The sequence below is a fragment of the Canis lupus genome, chromosome 14 (assembly GCF_048164855.1).
Source record: "Canis lupus baileyi chromosome 14, mCanLup2.hap1, whole genome shotgun sequence".
In the NCBI taxonomy this organism is placed as follows: Eukaryota; Metazoa; Chordata; class Mammalia; order Carnivora; family Canidae; genus Canis; species Canis lupus.
The window spans coordinates 46404384-46421277 of NC_132851.1; the positions used below are offsets into that span (position 1 = coordinate 46404384).

At 45.4% G+C, this 16894-nt stretch overlaps 1 long non-coding RNA gene across 1 annotated transcript; it reads left to right on the plus strand.

Annotated features, from left to right (window-relative positions):
* Positions 1 to 1034: 1034 nt before the first annotated feature.
* On the plus strand, positions 1035 to 16618 carry LOC140604062 (uncharacterized). Its single transcript, XR_012007105.1, has 5 exons — positions 1035 to 1478; positions 2939 to 3063; positions 15132 to 15275; positions 15864 to 16040; positions 16132 to 16618. It is a non-coding gene; the product is annotated as an uncharacterized lncRNA (long non-coding RNA).
* The last annotated feature ends 276 nt before the right edge of the window (positions 16619 to 16894 follow it).

Sequence of the window (16894 nt, forward strand, 5' to 3'; positions counted from 1 at the left end):
GGAACCTCCAATGGGGGGTAGGCAGTTGGCCAGAAGCCCGGGTGACCCCTGGGACTGAAGATCGGACGTGAGGTGGGGAAAGTGCGGGTGCAGCCTCACAGGGCCATCTGGGGAATTTGACCCTATTTGAGGTAGAGGGAGTCAGAAGTGAGTGCAAGTGTGGAACCCCCAGCTGGGGTTGGAGGGTCACTGGGTGATGCGGGGACCCCCACCACCTCAGAATTGGTGATCAGCATCATCAGCCTCCACTTGCTGGCCTTGCCTTAAGAAAACAAGTCTTCCCTTTGAAATAACACATTATTGTGGGGTTTTTATGAAACAGCAAAGTGAACATTTCATAATTTTGATGAAAGACTTGAAGGAAAACATCCAGAAGAGATATTTTATTTCATCTCAACTTAAAACGACTTAAATAGTAGCATAGTCCTTTCTGTTCTTTAAAATAGCGGGGTGTCAATTAGCCAATAATGATCCAATTCGGTTGTGTAATCACTCTAACCCCTGAAAGTATAGATGGAAACAGATTCACCTGGAACTGTTTTCCCTGCAAACTCCCAGCTGAAGCATAATAATGGTGCGCAAATTGCGTGGGTTGGGGCCCCATTAAGTCACTGACGACTGCAGTAGAATTTCTTGGCCGAATGTCTTCCGAGGGCGTGGGCCCCACAGAAGGAGCTGGTGCGTTGGTGCTGGTGCTCGGTCCTCCTGGCTTTGGCACGCTGCTGAGTGCCCTCGGTCACCCGGAGACAACAGAATGCTGTGACAAACGTTAGCACAGGCTGACACATGAGCCTTATTTCCTGGAACTATTTGAATCATCAACTTCTAAGCAGCCAATCAGACAAGAGGGGGAAACCATCCTTTCACAGTAGGGTTTTTTTAAGACTTTATTCATCTGAGACCCAGAGAGAGGCAGAGACACAGGCAGAGGGAGAAGCAGGCTCCCTTCGGGGGAGGGACTTGATCCCAGGACCCCGGGGGCACGCCCTGGGCCGAAGGCAGGCACTCAATCCCAGGTGCCCCTCAGGGTATGTTTTCCAACAACCGATGGAGAGCTTGAATTTTTTTTTTTGAGGGGGGAGCAGCAAGACTGGGTTTATAGAGCGATGACATAGCAAGCTCCCAAAGAGGGAGGGGACCCGAAAGGGTTTCCACCCCTGAATTTTTTATGAAGCACCCCTTCTCTCTCACCGAAGTAGCCCTCAGTTTGATGGCAGATTCCCAGGAACACAGTGACAGTAGGCCTCCTGCGGCGCACTTGGCATTCACTCTCTGGGTGACATCCCAGAGAGTCGGGCTACAGGGCCACTAGCAGACCTCTCTCTGGTGATACCTTCTTGTTAGCAGACACCGCCCCCCCAGCTTCACTCCCCCCACATCACGCGGTGCAGCCTCTCAATACATGTTCCAGCTGGAGTTGATAGAGAAAAATTTGTTTATGGACCCAAATCCAACATTGTAAACAAAGTGATACATAGGTAAGGTCTCAGATCACCTCTAAAACCAATTAGGAGGAGTCAGAAGGACGGAGGGTGGTGGGACAGGCGCCAAGGCTGGCAGGCTTGGATGTCGTTAGATCTCACGAGTCCCCTGTGTGTTGTGTCACTGATTCTAAGGTTCCCGTGAGGGCTGTTTTCTTCATTGTACATTCTCACGTGGGAGCTTGGCACTCACGGGTAGCGCGCAGGTGTTTTACTCAGTTTGATGTTGGGAAACTGATTGGGTTCTGGGAACTTTTAGGAGAAGAGTAAGTTCTGGACAACAGCAGACTGACCACAGTTAGGGCCTCGGGCAGGGGCTGGATGGAACATAGAGATTGTCATAAAAAGTAGTATCAAAGGGAGTTGAAAGTTCTGCATTTCTTCTAAAATCATATGGCCTGGGGCACCTGGGTGGCTCAATCGGTTAAGCTTTCAGCTCAGATCAGGATCCCAGGGTCTGGGATGGAGCCCCACATCTGGCTCCCAGCTCAGTGGGGAGTCTGCTTCTCCTTCTGCCTCTACCCCTCTCCCCATGTGTGTCCACTCACATTCTCTCTCTCTCAAATCAATACATAAAATCTTTAAAATCATGACCTAACTTCAGCTCTTAGGGGTAAGTCAAAATATCTTGGAATAAATGAGCATCTTAGATGATCCAAGGAACCAGACATGGAGGGGAAAACAGGAAGTTTTGCAGCAACACTTAAGAAAGGTCACGTCCATATAAGAATATGAGCAGGCATTTTGTCTTCAGGTAAAAAAAAAGGGGGGGTGGGATGGGGAAGAGTCTAGAATGATGGCAGCAATCTTGATGATGACAGCTCTTCTCAATGTGTCCTCGAATCCTACACTCCCCTATAGACAGCTTTCCCTTCTATTTGTACTGGTACCTCTTTTTCAGTTTCCTCCTTGAAATTCCCTTTGCCTCTCTCCTATGTTGGATTTTTTGTTTTCTGTGTCTTACTGGTTTACTATGTGATTTTAATGGGTCGCTTCCTCCAGTGATTTCATCAGAAAAGGTCCATGGGAGGTAGGGTTTTTCAAAGTTTGCCTATCAAAAACCTCTTTATCCTAACCGCTTTATCCTAATTTATCAATAATAGTTTAGCAAGGTATAGAATTTCAGTTTAGCCATTATTTTCCTCCTGAGCTTTCCTACCTTTTTTCTTTTTTAATTATTATTTCATGTATTTTTCATTTCTGGAAATGATCTTTAATTCTTTTTCAAAACTGCTCTTTCTCACAATTCCTTGTTTCCTAAAGATATTTTTAATTCTTTAGCCCTTTAAACTTGGTAGGCCTACTTGTTTAAAGTTCATAACTGATCATTCCAATATCTGTGGTCATTTAGATTCAGGTTTTCTGGTGCATGTCTGCTGGCTGCCAGATATTACCTTGAGAAAATCCAGGAAGGCTGAGTGTGCCTTCCTAAAGAGCTTTCCATTTGTTTCTTCCAGGTACCTAAGGATATTGTCAGGAAGAAAGAACCACATCACAGTTTGAGAGTTCCTGCCCCACCCAGGTTACTTATGCACTGAACACAATTTCATGAGACTACCCTCTGTGGGCACAACTTCCCCAGGTTAGCTTCTTTCCCTTTTCTTCCCTTCCTACTCCCCACGGCAGCACCAAGGTGGTCCTCCCCACAGTTCTCTGGGGTGCAGGGGAGGGGGAGGGCAAGTCTAGCTCAGGCTTGCCATTACTGCTCTGGTGTTCCCCTTGCCTCTCTGGTTACAAGCTCTAGTCCTGAGAATTCCCAACTGTCAGTGTCTTGAAGGCCTTTGAGGTATTTTTATCTTGAAAAAATGTATTTTATCCAGTGTTTTTCACTGTTTTCAACAGGGAGATAGCAAAGTTTCCTAGCCTGCCTTTACTGGAAACCTAAATGCTTTGTTGATTTCTTGCTTCCAGTATTACTGTTGAGTCCAAAGCCATTTGGATGCCTAATCCTTTATATACGATCAGGGTAGTTATTGTTTTTACTTTCTCTTTCTGTGAAAGCTAATCAACTTTGATGCTAGTTTTGTGAAATTTCATAATAATGTGCTTCAGTGTGGATCTGTTTCATCCATTGGACTGGGCTTCATCAGTGTGACCTTTCAGTCTGCAAATCCCATCCTTAGATTCTGAGAAATGTCCTTGAAAACCTGCACTAATGATTTACTTTGCTCAGTTTTCTCTGTCCTTCCAGGAATGTGTAGTAAATATTGTACCTTGGGGACTGGCCTTCTGTTATGGACTGAATGTTTGTGTGCCCCCCCCCAACACACACACACACACACACACAATTCATAGGCTAACATCCGATCTAATCTAAGGCAATGGTATTAGGAGGTTGGGGCCCTTGGTAGGTCATGAGGGCGGGGCCTTCATGAATGGGATTAGCGCTCTTGTAGGATGAGGCTAGAGACTAGTTTGCTCTCTTTGTGCCATGTGAGGATATAACTATATGTCTGCCACCCTGAAGAGAGCTCTTCAAAGCTGACGGTGCTGGTACCGTGATCTCGGACATCCAGCCTTTTGAGCTATGAGACACATTTCCGTTGTTTCAAAGCCACCCTGTCAGTTTTACCTTTTTATAGTTCCTGAACTAAGATGTCCTTTAATTTTTGTAGTCTTTCCAATGTTCTGCCTCTGTTTTTGCTTTATTTTGTAGAAAATGTTAACTTTATGATCCAATTCCATGATTGTTTCATTTCTGGTGTCATATTTAAAATTTTTGAGGCCTCTTCTTATTGTTGTTTTCTAAATGTTCCTTTTTGTGGCATCCTATTCTTATTTTGCAATTGCAATACCTATGTCTGAAAGGGTCTTTTTTAACTTTAAAAAGTTTCATTTCCCTTGCTGGGTCTCTATTTTTGTAGGTTGCTCGCTTGTGTGCTTTTTAGTTTGTGCGGGTCTTGATCTTCCACAATGGAAGTTTTCCATGGTTGTCTAGTAATTTTGTGCATTCATTCATGCATTCATTTATTCATTCTTTTTTTTTTTTTTTAAGTAGGCTCCATGCCCAATATGGAGCCCAATGCAGGGCTCAAACCCACCACCCTGAGATCAAGACCCAAGCTGAGATCTAGAGTTGGATGCTCAACTGACTGAGCCACCCAAGCACCCTTGGTTGTGTGTTCATTCTTAAGAGAGGGAGACTAACCTCCTGAATAGAAGCTCTGAACAGCCTTCAGGGTGATCTGGGATCTGCCATTTTATTAGGGAGACTCCTGTGTCCTGCTTTCACTCTAGCTGCCAAGTTTTGGGAACCAAATAGGGGACTGAAGGCTAGGGTGGCCAGTCACATGTGTATCTCATGGGCACACATTCACTTATTATTTTTATTTATTGTATTTGTGCCCTCAGGTATGTCTGGTGTTCCTAGTACAGAGAATCTTTTATCCTCTCCAGGGAGGAAACCAGTGGTCGAGGGGAGGTTGTCTAGAGACATAAGTCTGGATATTTAATTCCTCATCCTCCTTCCCTTCATCCTGCTCCCCCCTTTCTTCTTTGGAAAAAAACATATTTATTGAAATATAATTTACATACTGAGCAATGTCCAGACTTTCAGGGCCGACCTAACTGCTCCATGAACAATCCTCATTTTGGGACACCTGGGGGGCTCAGCAGTTGGGTGTCTGCTTTTGGCTCAGGGCATGATCCTGGAGACCCAGGACCAAGTCCCACATTGGGCTCCCTGCATGGAGCCTACTTATCCCTCTGCCTGTGTCTCTGCCTCTCTCTCTCTCTCTCTGTGTCCTCATGAAAAAATAAATAAAATCTTCAAAAAAAAAAAAAAGAATAATCCTCATTTTAGCCCATCCTTTACACTATTGTTCTGAAGCACATGGTGCCACTCGCTCTTGGTGAGCCTTGGGAGATTCTGTGGAGTCAGTGGTGTAATCAGACCCTGACTTGAGTGAGAGAAGGGTCACCTGTGGTAATGAAGTCTCTCAGGAGATATATCTTTTTTTATTCCTGTCCTCAGAACCTAGATGGAAACAGTCAAGTTAGTCTTGACATGCTTTGCCTTTGCTAAGGGGTCAATAGCTTTCTCTCCTGTCCCTCTTAAGAAGATGTGGGTGACCCTTCAGGACCCCAGACTTTTTGTCGGGTGTCTCATGTCCAGTGTCTGAGTCTCTGTCTCTTGTGTCCTGTCCTCTACGTGTCCCCACCCCATCGTCCTCCAGGACTCTGGGTTCCTGGTACTGACAGACACCCTCAAGACAACACAGGGCTTTGGCATTAGTTCATACTTTCCTGGTTTTCAAAGGATATTTATTGTATTTAATTCAGCAGTTCAGTGTTTTGTAACTGGAGGATTTTTCAGAATATCTAGTCCACAGTATTGCTGGGAACAATTCATCTTATTAAATCCTATTCGTCTTGAAGGGCTCAACTCAAAGGTCACCTCTTATGTAAAAGCTTCCCATACTTCTGGAGGAGTGACACCTTCCTCCTCTAAGCCTCCACAGCCCCTCATGACACTCCTACTCCATTGCTGCTTGGAAGGTGGCATTAACTGTGTGCTTATGTATTTGTCTCTACCACCAATTCTTTTCCCCGCCCCCCCCCCACCAGTTCTGAGCTCCATGGGGCAGACACTTGCAGATGCGTCTCTTATCTTCTGCATTTAGCAGCAAGCCTGCCAGCTAGAGGCCGGTGGGGGGAGGAAAGGGAGACATTTAATACTTATTGAGTTAAAAGAAAAGTCATTGAGGGGCACCTGGGTGGCTCAGTCAAGCAGCCAACTCTTTTTTTTTTCTTTAAAGATTTTATTTATTTATTCATGACAGGCACACAGAGAGAGAAAGAGGGGGGCAGAGACACAGGCAGAGGGAGAAGCAGGCTCCATGCAGGGAGCCCAATGTAGGACTCGATCTCGGGACCCCAGGATCACGCCCTGAGCTGAAGGCAGATGCCCAACTGCTGGACCACCCAGGTGTCTCCCAACGCTTGATTTCAGCTCAGGTCCTTATCTCAGGATTGTGAGATGGAACCCCTTGTTGGGCTTTACACTCAGCAGGGAGTCTGCTTGAGATCCTCTTTCTCCCTCTCCAATGGCTCCCCCACCCCCACTCTCTCACTCCCTCTCTCTCTAAAATAAATAAATAGATCTTAAAAAAAAAAAAGGAAAGTAATTGATAATGTGCTAATGCCATAGCTCAAATTCTACTGAGGCTCCCAATCATGTCTGCTAGATATTTGCTGTCTATTTATTTCTTTATTGAAGACTACTTTTTTTTTTAAAGGTTTTATTTATTTAGTTATTTTGGAAGGAGAGAGAGAGTACACACATGAGCACAAGCAGGGGAAGGGGTAGAGGGGGAGGGAGAGGGACAAGCAGACTCTAAGCTGCGTGGGAGCCTGACCTGGGGCTCAATCTCACGACCCTGAGATCATGACCTGAGCTTAAACCAAGAGCCAGATGCTCAACCAACTAAGCCACCCAGACGCCCCACTGATGTTCACATATTTAATGTAAACATGTGTTGGTGCCTTCATTCTGCCCCTGAAAACATGCCAAGTTTTTCTTATCCCAAGGTCTTTGTGCTGCTGTCTTGCTTGGAATGTTGTTCCCCCGGATGTGTACATGACTACCACGTTCCCCTTGTGTACATCTCAACTTGAATGCTACTTCTGGAGAGAAGTCTCCCCTAACTCCCCCTCCCCACGTAGCACGTTATTCTATTTTCTCTTCTTCATAGCATGTATTACAGCATATGGTTCTATAATCACCTAAAATTAACTTATTTATGTGTTTAAAAAATAGATATATAAATGCAGTCTCTGCGGTAGCATCCCCAGAAACTAAATTAAGCCTGCCACGTGACAGATATCTAATGAGTAATTTGTTGACTGCCTAAGAGGTACAGACACAAGAGATTTTAGAAAATGAATAATTGGCCCCCACAGGTTCATTGAAAAGTTCATTTGATCAAAAATGGATATTCTTGTGAACCATTTTTGAGATTTATCTATGACAACTAGTCATATCTGCCTTTTTCTAGGGCTAAAGTTGTCTAAGTTATACTCTGAGGTTCTGGGGACCTCAATGGTAATGCAGTCATGTGTTAGAGCAGATCTGACCTTGCTTCCTAAAGAAAGTCCCGGCTTGGCCTGTAAGTAGTGCTAGCTTTGGTCCCCTTCCAGATGGAACTTGGTTTGGCCCACCATTTTCTTCTAAAGGATGCCCCCCCCCCCACCTATCCCTACACCTTGCCAAAATAGTTTGCAAGGTAGGAAGGAAGGGTGAGATTGTAGATGAGGGAGAGAAGCGCTGCAGCAGGCACGTGAGGAGTAGGTGGCACAGGTGCCAGGGAGTTAGAAGAGAAGGTGGGTCTAAAAAGGATGGGGGGTGGACAGCAAAGAAGACAGGCCTCAAAAATAAACAACTTGGGCCAACTTTGATATTCAGTCCAGGGTCAGCTTTGCCCAGAATTGGTTTGAAAAGCTGCAGTCGCTCTTATTTTGGCCAGAAACCTGCATGACAGCTGGGGAAGGAAGGAGGCTCAAGGTCCTGGGACTGAGCTTCTTACTGGGTAAAGAATACAGTGAAGCAGGACGTAGGTGTCTTCTTTGATTCTAAAAATGTTATAATCTCGGGTGTCTGGGTGGCTCAGCTGGTTAAGCATCTGCCTTTGCCTCAGGTCATGATCTCTGGGTCCTGGGGTCCAGCCCTGAGGTGCGCTCCCTTCTGGGCAGGGCATCTGCTTCTCCCTCTCCCTCTGATATGCTCTCTCTCTCTCTCTCTCAAATAAATAAATTAAAATCTTAAAGAAAAAGTTATAATCTCTGTAGCCCAATGACCACGCTGCCTCTCACCTGCTACAGGAAGCCAGGTCATGGTGTGAGCCAAGGTTTGGCTCTGCACACTAAATAAATGTCCTTCAGAGGTGGCTTGGTCATGCGAGCCATGCATGCACGTAGCTGCCAGCAGTGGTCCTTAGGCTGTGGTGCCCGAGGAGATTGGTTAAAAATGTCCATCCTCCCTCAGAGTTTCAGGTTAAACAGATTTGACGCAGGGTCCAGGTGTCAGCATTTTAAACTAGCACCACGGTGGTTCTGATAAAGGTGATTTGTGGATCACTCTTATAAAATTGGCTTTTGGAAAATAATAATCTAATATTTACTAAGTTGTTGCTATGAGCTGGGCATTGTGCTGATACCTTATATTGTGGTATTTCTTAATCCCCACAACAGCTCACCAGTTAGAAGGTACAATGGTGAGATGAGGAGATGGGCTGAGAGGTCGGGTATGGTGTGTAAGTGGTGAATTCTGGACTTAAATCTAAGGATCTTGGACTTCAGAGCTACTGCTCTTTCATTGGGCTAGGGACATTTTTTGAAATCTTAAAATTATTTGTAGGATTCCGGAGGCACCTAGGTGGCTCCGTGGTTGAGCGTCTGCCTTCAGCTCAGGGTGTGGTCCTGGGATGGAGTCCCGCACCAGGCTCCCTGCTTCTCCCTCTGCCTGGGTCTCAGCCTCTCTCTCTGTGTCTCTCATGAATAAATAAAATCTTGAAAAAAAATATTTAGGATTCTGTGATGCCTTGCTACTCAAAGTGTGGTCCTTGGAGTACACGTCTCCTGGGAACTTGCTAGAAATGTAGAACCTCAGCCCTGCCCCAGACTTTGTGGATCAGAACCTCCATCTTAATAAGATCCCCAAGTGATGACTGTATACATTAAAGTCTGAGAAGCACTGTTACGATATATTTTATTTATTTATTTGTACCCCATCACATGCCACAATAAATTAGTATAGTTTCCTGTTATATATACTATGGAAATACCTTAGATCTTGAGCATTGTGATTCTGTTATGAGCCTTAATTTATCCATCCAACTAGTTATAGTTGAGCTAATTGCAGTATTTTGCACCCAGACTATAACAATTATTTATTTGATTTACCTGCCTCCAATCTCTCTCATCTTCTATCCATTGCAAGCCATCTTTTTCAAGGAGCGGAATATCTTATTGAAATAAGATTTTGGTGAAAGGCCTACACTAATAAGATAAAAATATGCTTCCTCTGGTTGAAATGTGGGCTTTGGGGTTGGGGGGGCAGGTGTCAGAGCTCTGTCCTCTTAGCTTCCCTCCAGTCCCCAAGATATCTCCTGTGAACCCCCAGGTGTCTGTGGAGCACAGATGACCACCTTTGGTCTAGTAGTGCTGAGGCATGGCATCATGCCTCTTTCATGATCAATTATGAGGTGCACTGCACATAATTTAGTAATAACTGAAGTGCCAAAGTTTGTGATAGGTTTAGTTTAAAATAACAGGAGTGGATTCAAGTCACGCTCTTGCTTGCATTTCATTCTGCTTTCTTGAGGTTGGAAACCCCTGTATTAGTTATGCGTGGGAATTCGGAAGACATGAACATGGTTGTCATGGTGGAAAAGGGCCAAGAGTCACGGATTTGGGCTGGCCTCCCTGTCGCTGCCTTAGAAATATCACCCTCTTTGCTTAGCAGCTCATCCCTCCCAGCCTACAGAATGAAGACCAATCCGCTCACCCCTGTTGAACCCTCTTGCCTCTTGTCATTCCTCCCTCAACTCCTCCAGGGCTCCAAGAGCCCAGTCCCCTCCTACCTAAACGTAGCAGGCCTTCCGTGGTTCTGTGTCTGCGCAGGCCCTGTGCCTTTGCCCTGGAAGTAGGAAAAGAAGTGGAGAGAAAAGCAGATTCTTGACATTCAGTGCCTGCCTCTGATCCCTCCTGGGGTCCTGTTGTTCTTCCTGCCTTTGGCTCTTCGGTGCCCTGATGTGGGGCTCTCTCTGATCCTTTACACTTGTCTGTGAGATCTCTTCTTACCTCTGTACCTGGGATCTGGAAGGCAGTGAGACAAGTTAGTCCTTCCTTTTTTATATATAAAAAAATATTTATTCATGAGAGACACAGAGAGAGGCCGAGACCCAGGCAGAGGGAGAAGCAGGCTCCATGCAGGGAGCCAGATGCAGGACTTGACCCTGGGGTCATGCCCTGGGTCAAAGGCAGCCTCTCAGCCCTGAGCCCCTCAGAGGCCCCAATCCTTCCATTCGTAGTGGAGCCAACCCAAGAAAGCTGTCTCACTCACTAGGGTTTTTAGATCCTTCTTTTCCCCTCTTGCTCAAGGTGACACTGGAAATCCTCCTTTGAGTAAATGTAGAGTGCGAGGTGCTCTGCGGGGCTTTAACCTGCCCTGAAGGTTTCCCCGCTTCCAGTTTTCCTGTAGCCCAGAGGATGATTTAGGCTGATTCCCCCAAGAGGCCGCAGGACTTTGTCACTGATCACTTTCCATTCACAGCAGGGTCGCATCAGGAATCTCCCCCTCGGGGAGAGACCGCAGAGCTCCGGCTTTGAAAAAAGTAATTGAGGAAAGTAATTCATGGGTTTGGAAATAGGAAGCGACAAGAGGTCACTGGTCTGGGGCAGCGGCCCTCTGGGGACGTGGCCTGTGTGTAGTTGCCCCACCGCCCCTTTTGATTTACTGTGTATATATTGTCTAGAAAATTTGTATTTTATTTTATTTTCCAATTCAAAGAGGGAGGCAAATTTTAGACCATTTTAAGCCGCAGCTGTGGAGCCCTGGCACCTTCGGCTCCGCTCTCCCGCTGGCACGAAGGCGCAGTGGGGCCCCCGGGTCCCCGCCGCCCTTGCCGCCTGCCCTCCCCCGGCCTCGTGTGTCCTCCCCCCCGGCCTCCCCCACGGAGGTTTTAATTCTGTTAAAAGGCTCCCACGGCGGCCGTGACTCAGGCAGCTCCGCTCGCTGCAGAAACCCAGCGCCACTTAGTATTCCAGCCGTTGCAGCCTGGCTCGGGGTCGCCCCAGGTCACCTGCAGCGGGGACGCACCTGCCGCTGCTGGGAGATGCCCACATCCTGGCCCGGCCACAGTGTGACCCCAGGCCGCCCCCCGGGCCCCCCAGGCACCACAGGCCAGGCCGCCACCCCAGGGCCCGCAGCCCGGCCCCCCCCACTCACACCCCATCGCTCCCCGGGGAGCCCGACTTCAAGAATTATTTGCAGGTGCGAGTGAGTCCCAAATGGTGACCTGGGAAACTGAGGCAGACAGCACCTGGCTCCAGGGGAACAGAAGACAAGCTAAAGGGAAAGAGACACTGGAAGCGAATTTTAAGGGATGGACTGGATGTGTCCCGATGCCGGAAAGGCCTGGATATCCCAGCCCCAGAAGCATGTATGTAGGGGGAGGGATCCCTGATAGCAGCGCCATGAACCAAGGTAAAGGCCAAGAGGCACTGGATTGGGGTGCAAGGAACGAGCTGCTTTAGGTCGTGTGTGCAGTGCCTGGGCCGGCGTAGGCCTCAGATGACATTTGGGGTTGGAAATAGGAACTCGTGAGTCAAGGGCGCCTGGATGGCTCAGTCCGTTAAGCAGGTACCTTGGGCTCAGGTCATGGTCCCAGGGTGCTGGGATCAAGCCCCGCTCAGCGGGGAGTCTGCTTCTCCCTCCCCCTCTCTCTCTGACCCCCAGCCCCCCAGCCCTGCTCATGCTCTCTCACTCTCTCAAATAGGTAAAATCTTAAAAAAGAACAAAAAGAATTTCATGAGTCAGTGTCTGCAGTTCGTGGCTAAAGCCAAGTGAGTTAGTGAAATCACCTAAGAATGTGCAGAGTGAGAAGAAGGAGCCCGTGACTGAATCCTAGGAGCAGCAACATTTAAGGATCTGACCAAAGTAAAGGAACCTAAGGGAGTCTCTAGAAGGACTACAGAGCAGAAGTGCGTGGTGGACAGGAGGCCCTACTCCGCAGAAGCCATCTGTTTCATTTTTGCCTCCCTCATACCTGATGTTCATTCAGATTATCCAGTTTATCTTAGAAATGAATAGTAAAGCCAAAAGTTGATGTGTGTCCAGGTTTAGACTTATTTCTCTTTATCCGTTTTAAGACTCATGACACTGCCTGGATCTGGATTCATGGCTTGCTTCAAGTCTAGGAAATTCTTAACTATTACATTTGAAAATACTATTTCGTGTACATTCTTTCCTTCTGGAATGCCCGCCAGGTGTACATGGACGTTCTTCACTGACTCTCTTGTGGATTTGCCTGTGCCTTTAAAAAGATGCTGGTTATCCTTTATGCAGCCCATCTGGGTATTTTCTGTACAAGAAGGATTTCCGGTTTGCCAAGGCAGACCCATAACCAGCAAGTGGAAGGGTAACAGTCCCCTAGGTGTGACTGCGTAGGTCCCTCCGTTCCCCAGATCTTCAGAAGGAAGGTCATTTGCATACCAGACTCCAACTAGACATTCCAAACATCCGATACCCAGCACATCTGACACCTTTGCTACTTGGGTCTCAAACTTGCTCTTTTGCCTCTGTTCCCCATCTCAGTTAATATCGTGCCCAACCGCCCAGTCTTCCAAGGGAGAGCCTGAGTTTGCTTTGAGTTGTCTCTCTCCTTCACCACGAATGTATCTTCTCCTCTCAATTTCCATGCTAATTCTGAATCATAAGCTGCCACTCTCTTCCTTTGCCCTAGTCAGCCTCCTTCTTAACTGTCTCCTTATTCTGTCTTTTTTAAATATATTTTTTAAGATTTTATTTTATTTATTTATTCATAGAGACACACACACAGAGAGAGAGAGAGAGAGAGGCAGAAACACAGGCAGAGGGAGAAGCAGGCTCCATGCAGGGAGCCTGATGTGGGACTCCATCCCAGGTCTCCAGGATCACACCCCGGGCTGCAGGCGGCGCTAAACCGCTGCACCACCAGGGCTGCCCTGTCTTTTTTTTTTTTTTTTTTTTTAATAAAGACTTTATTTATGAGAGAGGCAGAGACATAGGCAGAGGGAGAAGCAGGCTCCTCAAGGAGAGCCTGATGTGGGACTCGATCCCAGGACCCCGGGATCACGACCTGAGCCAAAGCCAGACGCTCATCCACTGAGCCACCCAGGTGTCCCTGTCTCCTTATTCTTTCTGCTGTTCCTACCCATTTACCCAGAGCTTGTGAAACCATCTTTCTGAGACTTGAATCTGGATATGTCACTTCCCTGCATGGAAAACTTAGCTAAGTCTCTGCTATCACAGAATAAAGCTCAAGCACTTTACACGGCAGTAAAGACCCTAAAACATTTGCCTTCACTGCCCACTTTGCCCCATCTCGTTTCCCGGCCTCATCACTGCTTATGAATGCTCTGTTCCCCCTGTGCTCCCAGGGGAAGCAATGTGCTCCCACGACTTTGTTCAAGCCGTTCTCCTTCTCTACAATATCCTTTGTCTTCCTTTCCATGTTGGAAATCAAGTACTCATTGGTTAATTAGGTTTAGGCGCCACAGCCAAATTCATCTCTCTCATCTGGTGTGGACCTGAGTCTATAGAGTTCATCACAATACGTCTTGCATTTGCACACTCATCTCTACATGTCAGTGGAGCGGCAAGGTCCTTGAGAACGTGAAACACCCTATATTCACCTCTATCCTGTCTAGTAAAACATTGGGAGATTAATAGGCAGGGCTTGAATTGAGTTGTAGGGACCCATGTCTACTAGTTACAGACAACTCTGAAAGGTCTAGAGAAATAGAAGAAATTATATATTTATGCACGTTTTGCATATATACATATATGTGTCATATGTATTCTGAAATACTGGATTTTTAGGAAAAGTATGTAGCCAGGTAAGAGGAAGTCTAGTGCCAACTTTCAATCCCCCCACTTCCAGCCCCCAGGAAGTCCTCTTAGCATGATTTTGCAGAAGTGATGGGGAGGAGAAAGCCGTGACCTTATCCACTCTCTCCCAATCAATATTCAAGACAAAGTAGGGCAATTGACAGCAATGACAGATACTGGTAAGCAGCGGCCATGGGTAATCATTCTCCGATCTGTTGAATGGCAAGACTGATTCAATATTGAAAGTAAGAAAAGAATGAAATATATGAAATAGAAAATATATGAAGTATAAAATTATTAACAGACCCTAGTCTTTCTTAGGATCCTATGAAGCCAGAATTCATTACTATTCTCCAACACATATCGTTACTAAGGATAAATGAGTGAGCAAGGGGTGATTTTTATCTTTTTGCTTCTCGTGTAGTGGGCAAGAAGGTTTCCTTTTAAATTTTAATTCAATTTAGTTAACATATAGTGTATTATTGATTTCAAGGGTAGAATTTAGTGATTCATCGGTTGCATATAACACCCAGTGCTCGTTACATCACCTGCCCGCCTTCATGCCCATCACCCAGTTATCCCCTCCAGCACCCCTCAGTTTGTTTCCTAGAGTTAAGAGTCTCTTATGATTTGTCTCCCTCTCTGTTTGTATCTTACTTTTCCTTCAATGGGCAAGAGGTTTTAAATTATTCCAAGAGAAATCCACCTTTAACGACTCTTTCAAAATAATATTTCTTAAATTAAAAATGTTAATGGTTTGTCTGCTTTGTATGGGGTGTTGTAAATAAAAAAAAAAAAACCACCCAAATCCAAACCAATTAGTGGAATCTAATTTAAAAAAAACAACTCCTTCTTCTTTCTTCTTCTTTTTAAATAGAACTTCTTTAAAAAAAAAAATACCATTGTTCCTATTTATTGTATTGTTTGGTAACTTAACAAGAGGCAATTTTTCAGTTGGGAGACTTGAAAAACATCTGGAGATATTTTTCATGTTTAGATCAAATAAATTCTCAGTTTAATATCCTGCTCGAGCTTTGTAGATATTGTTTCTTCCTTTGCAGGTTATCAGATGACAAATGCCTCCCGATACAAGCCTTATGCCCTACAAAGATCGCTCTGCCATGTCCTCGGGACAGTCTTTCGTGCATCCAGAACACGTTAAAATGTTACAACTTCAAGAAAGCAGCGGACCTCTCACCTTTCAGGTTAGTTGGTAGGGACAGGAAATTTAAAGCAGAGGTAAAAACAAGGATGGGACAGGTTAAAGAAGAGATGATGAGCAGAAAAAAAAAGAAAAGAGGACAATCTATCGGTACAAAGCACATTCTTGTTAAGTCATTGAAGGGATGTGTGGGAAGCTGAGGGCTTCCCTGGTGTAGACTTGGAGATAATGCAAAAAAGGGAGAATCTGGATTAAATCAAATCTCTCCTGATGGCTTTTTGGTGATCACTCCGAAGTGTGCAGTTCAATCATGTGATTCAAGAGCCACGAGATGGTACTTCGACAAAGATGACTGAAATTTGATGTGTTAGAAAACACATGGGGAAGGTCACAGGCCAAATTCATCCCAAGACTGTTCTGGGAATTATTGGAAAGTAGGCATTTTCTCCCCATGGGTGGCTGAGAGTGGTAGGATATATGGGAATCCCTCGCTATTCCAAAGTTTGCATTTGGCCACTTCACTTTTAAGAAAGATCTACATTAGCACTTGTTTCAAAAGACATCTAAAGAGGGTTTTCACTTTTACAATAAAAGGCAAAGGCTAAAATAGCCTTCGGGGTTTGTTTCGCAGTGAGTTGTGCTAGAAGCTGCTCTCCTCCAGCAGTGAGGGGCGCCCTGCCAAGCTCCTTCCCAGAACTAGGCTTGAGCATCTCAGCAAGCAAGCCTCCGTGGCTTTGACCTGCGTCTGTGAGCATCTCTGCTTTGTCTCCATTCACAACGTGCATCTGTCAGCAAGATGTGTCCTAAGGTATCAGGAAAGCCCAGGAGAGAGTACTTGGTTGGGGGGAGATGTCTAGGAAGGCTCAAAATTTTTTCTTCTTCCCTTCATGGCGTTCCAGGTTGCGAAAGATTTCACAGGAACGCTCTAGTTTCAGATACCAGGGGAATGGGCAATTTCCCCTATGCTGAGCCTCCCTATGGAGAAAGTATCCGTGACCATGAAGATAACAATAGAGGAAAGCAGAGCTGAGAAATGGAGAGAAACTGAGTCCTCATTTTAACTTGGCAGGCAGCCACACCTGGACACTTTTCATTTTCATGCGTCAATAAATGTCCTTTTTGGCCTTAAACCCATGTGAGGTAGGGTTGCTGGCATTCACTTGAAATAATTCTAATTTTAAAAAATTTCCAGAAGCAGAATTGCATCATCCAATTGCTTTCCCCAGAAGCTATATCAAATACTTCACCACCATCAAAGGTGTTCCAGTGCTTCTTCCCTTGCATTTCAGCATTAAATGTTGTTACTCTGAGGATCTTTGTCTATTTGATCTTAAGTTTTGTGTTTATGTAACTACTAGTGAAATAAAACTTGTACTATTTAACAAATAGCATATCCTTTTTCTATTGCAAATTATCCCTGTCTTGTTTTTCTTTATCAACCAATGGCCTAGAGGTTGATTAAAATGACTTACCCTTTGACACTTGTGGAATTAATTTTTCCTCTGGATCTGATACTTTAAAAAATAACATTTGTATTTTTCTGATTATAAAATACTATTCTGGCAGAAATTCAGAAACACGGTAAAAATAAAACATAGGAGAAAAAACTAAAAGTAGCTTTTTAAAAAACATTTTATTTGAGAGAATGTGCGCAAGTGTGAG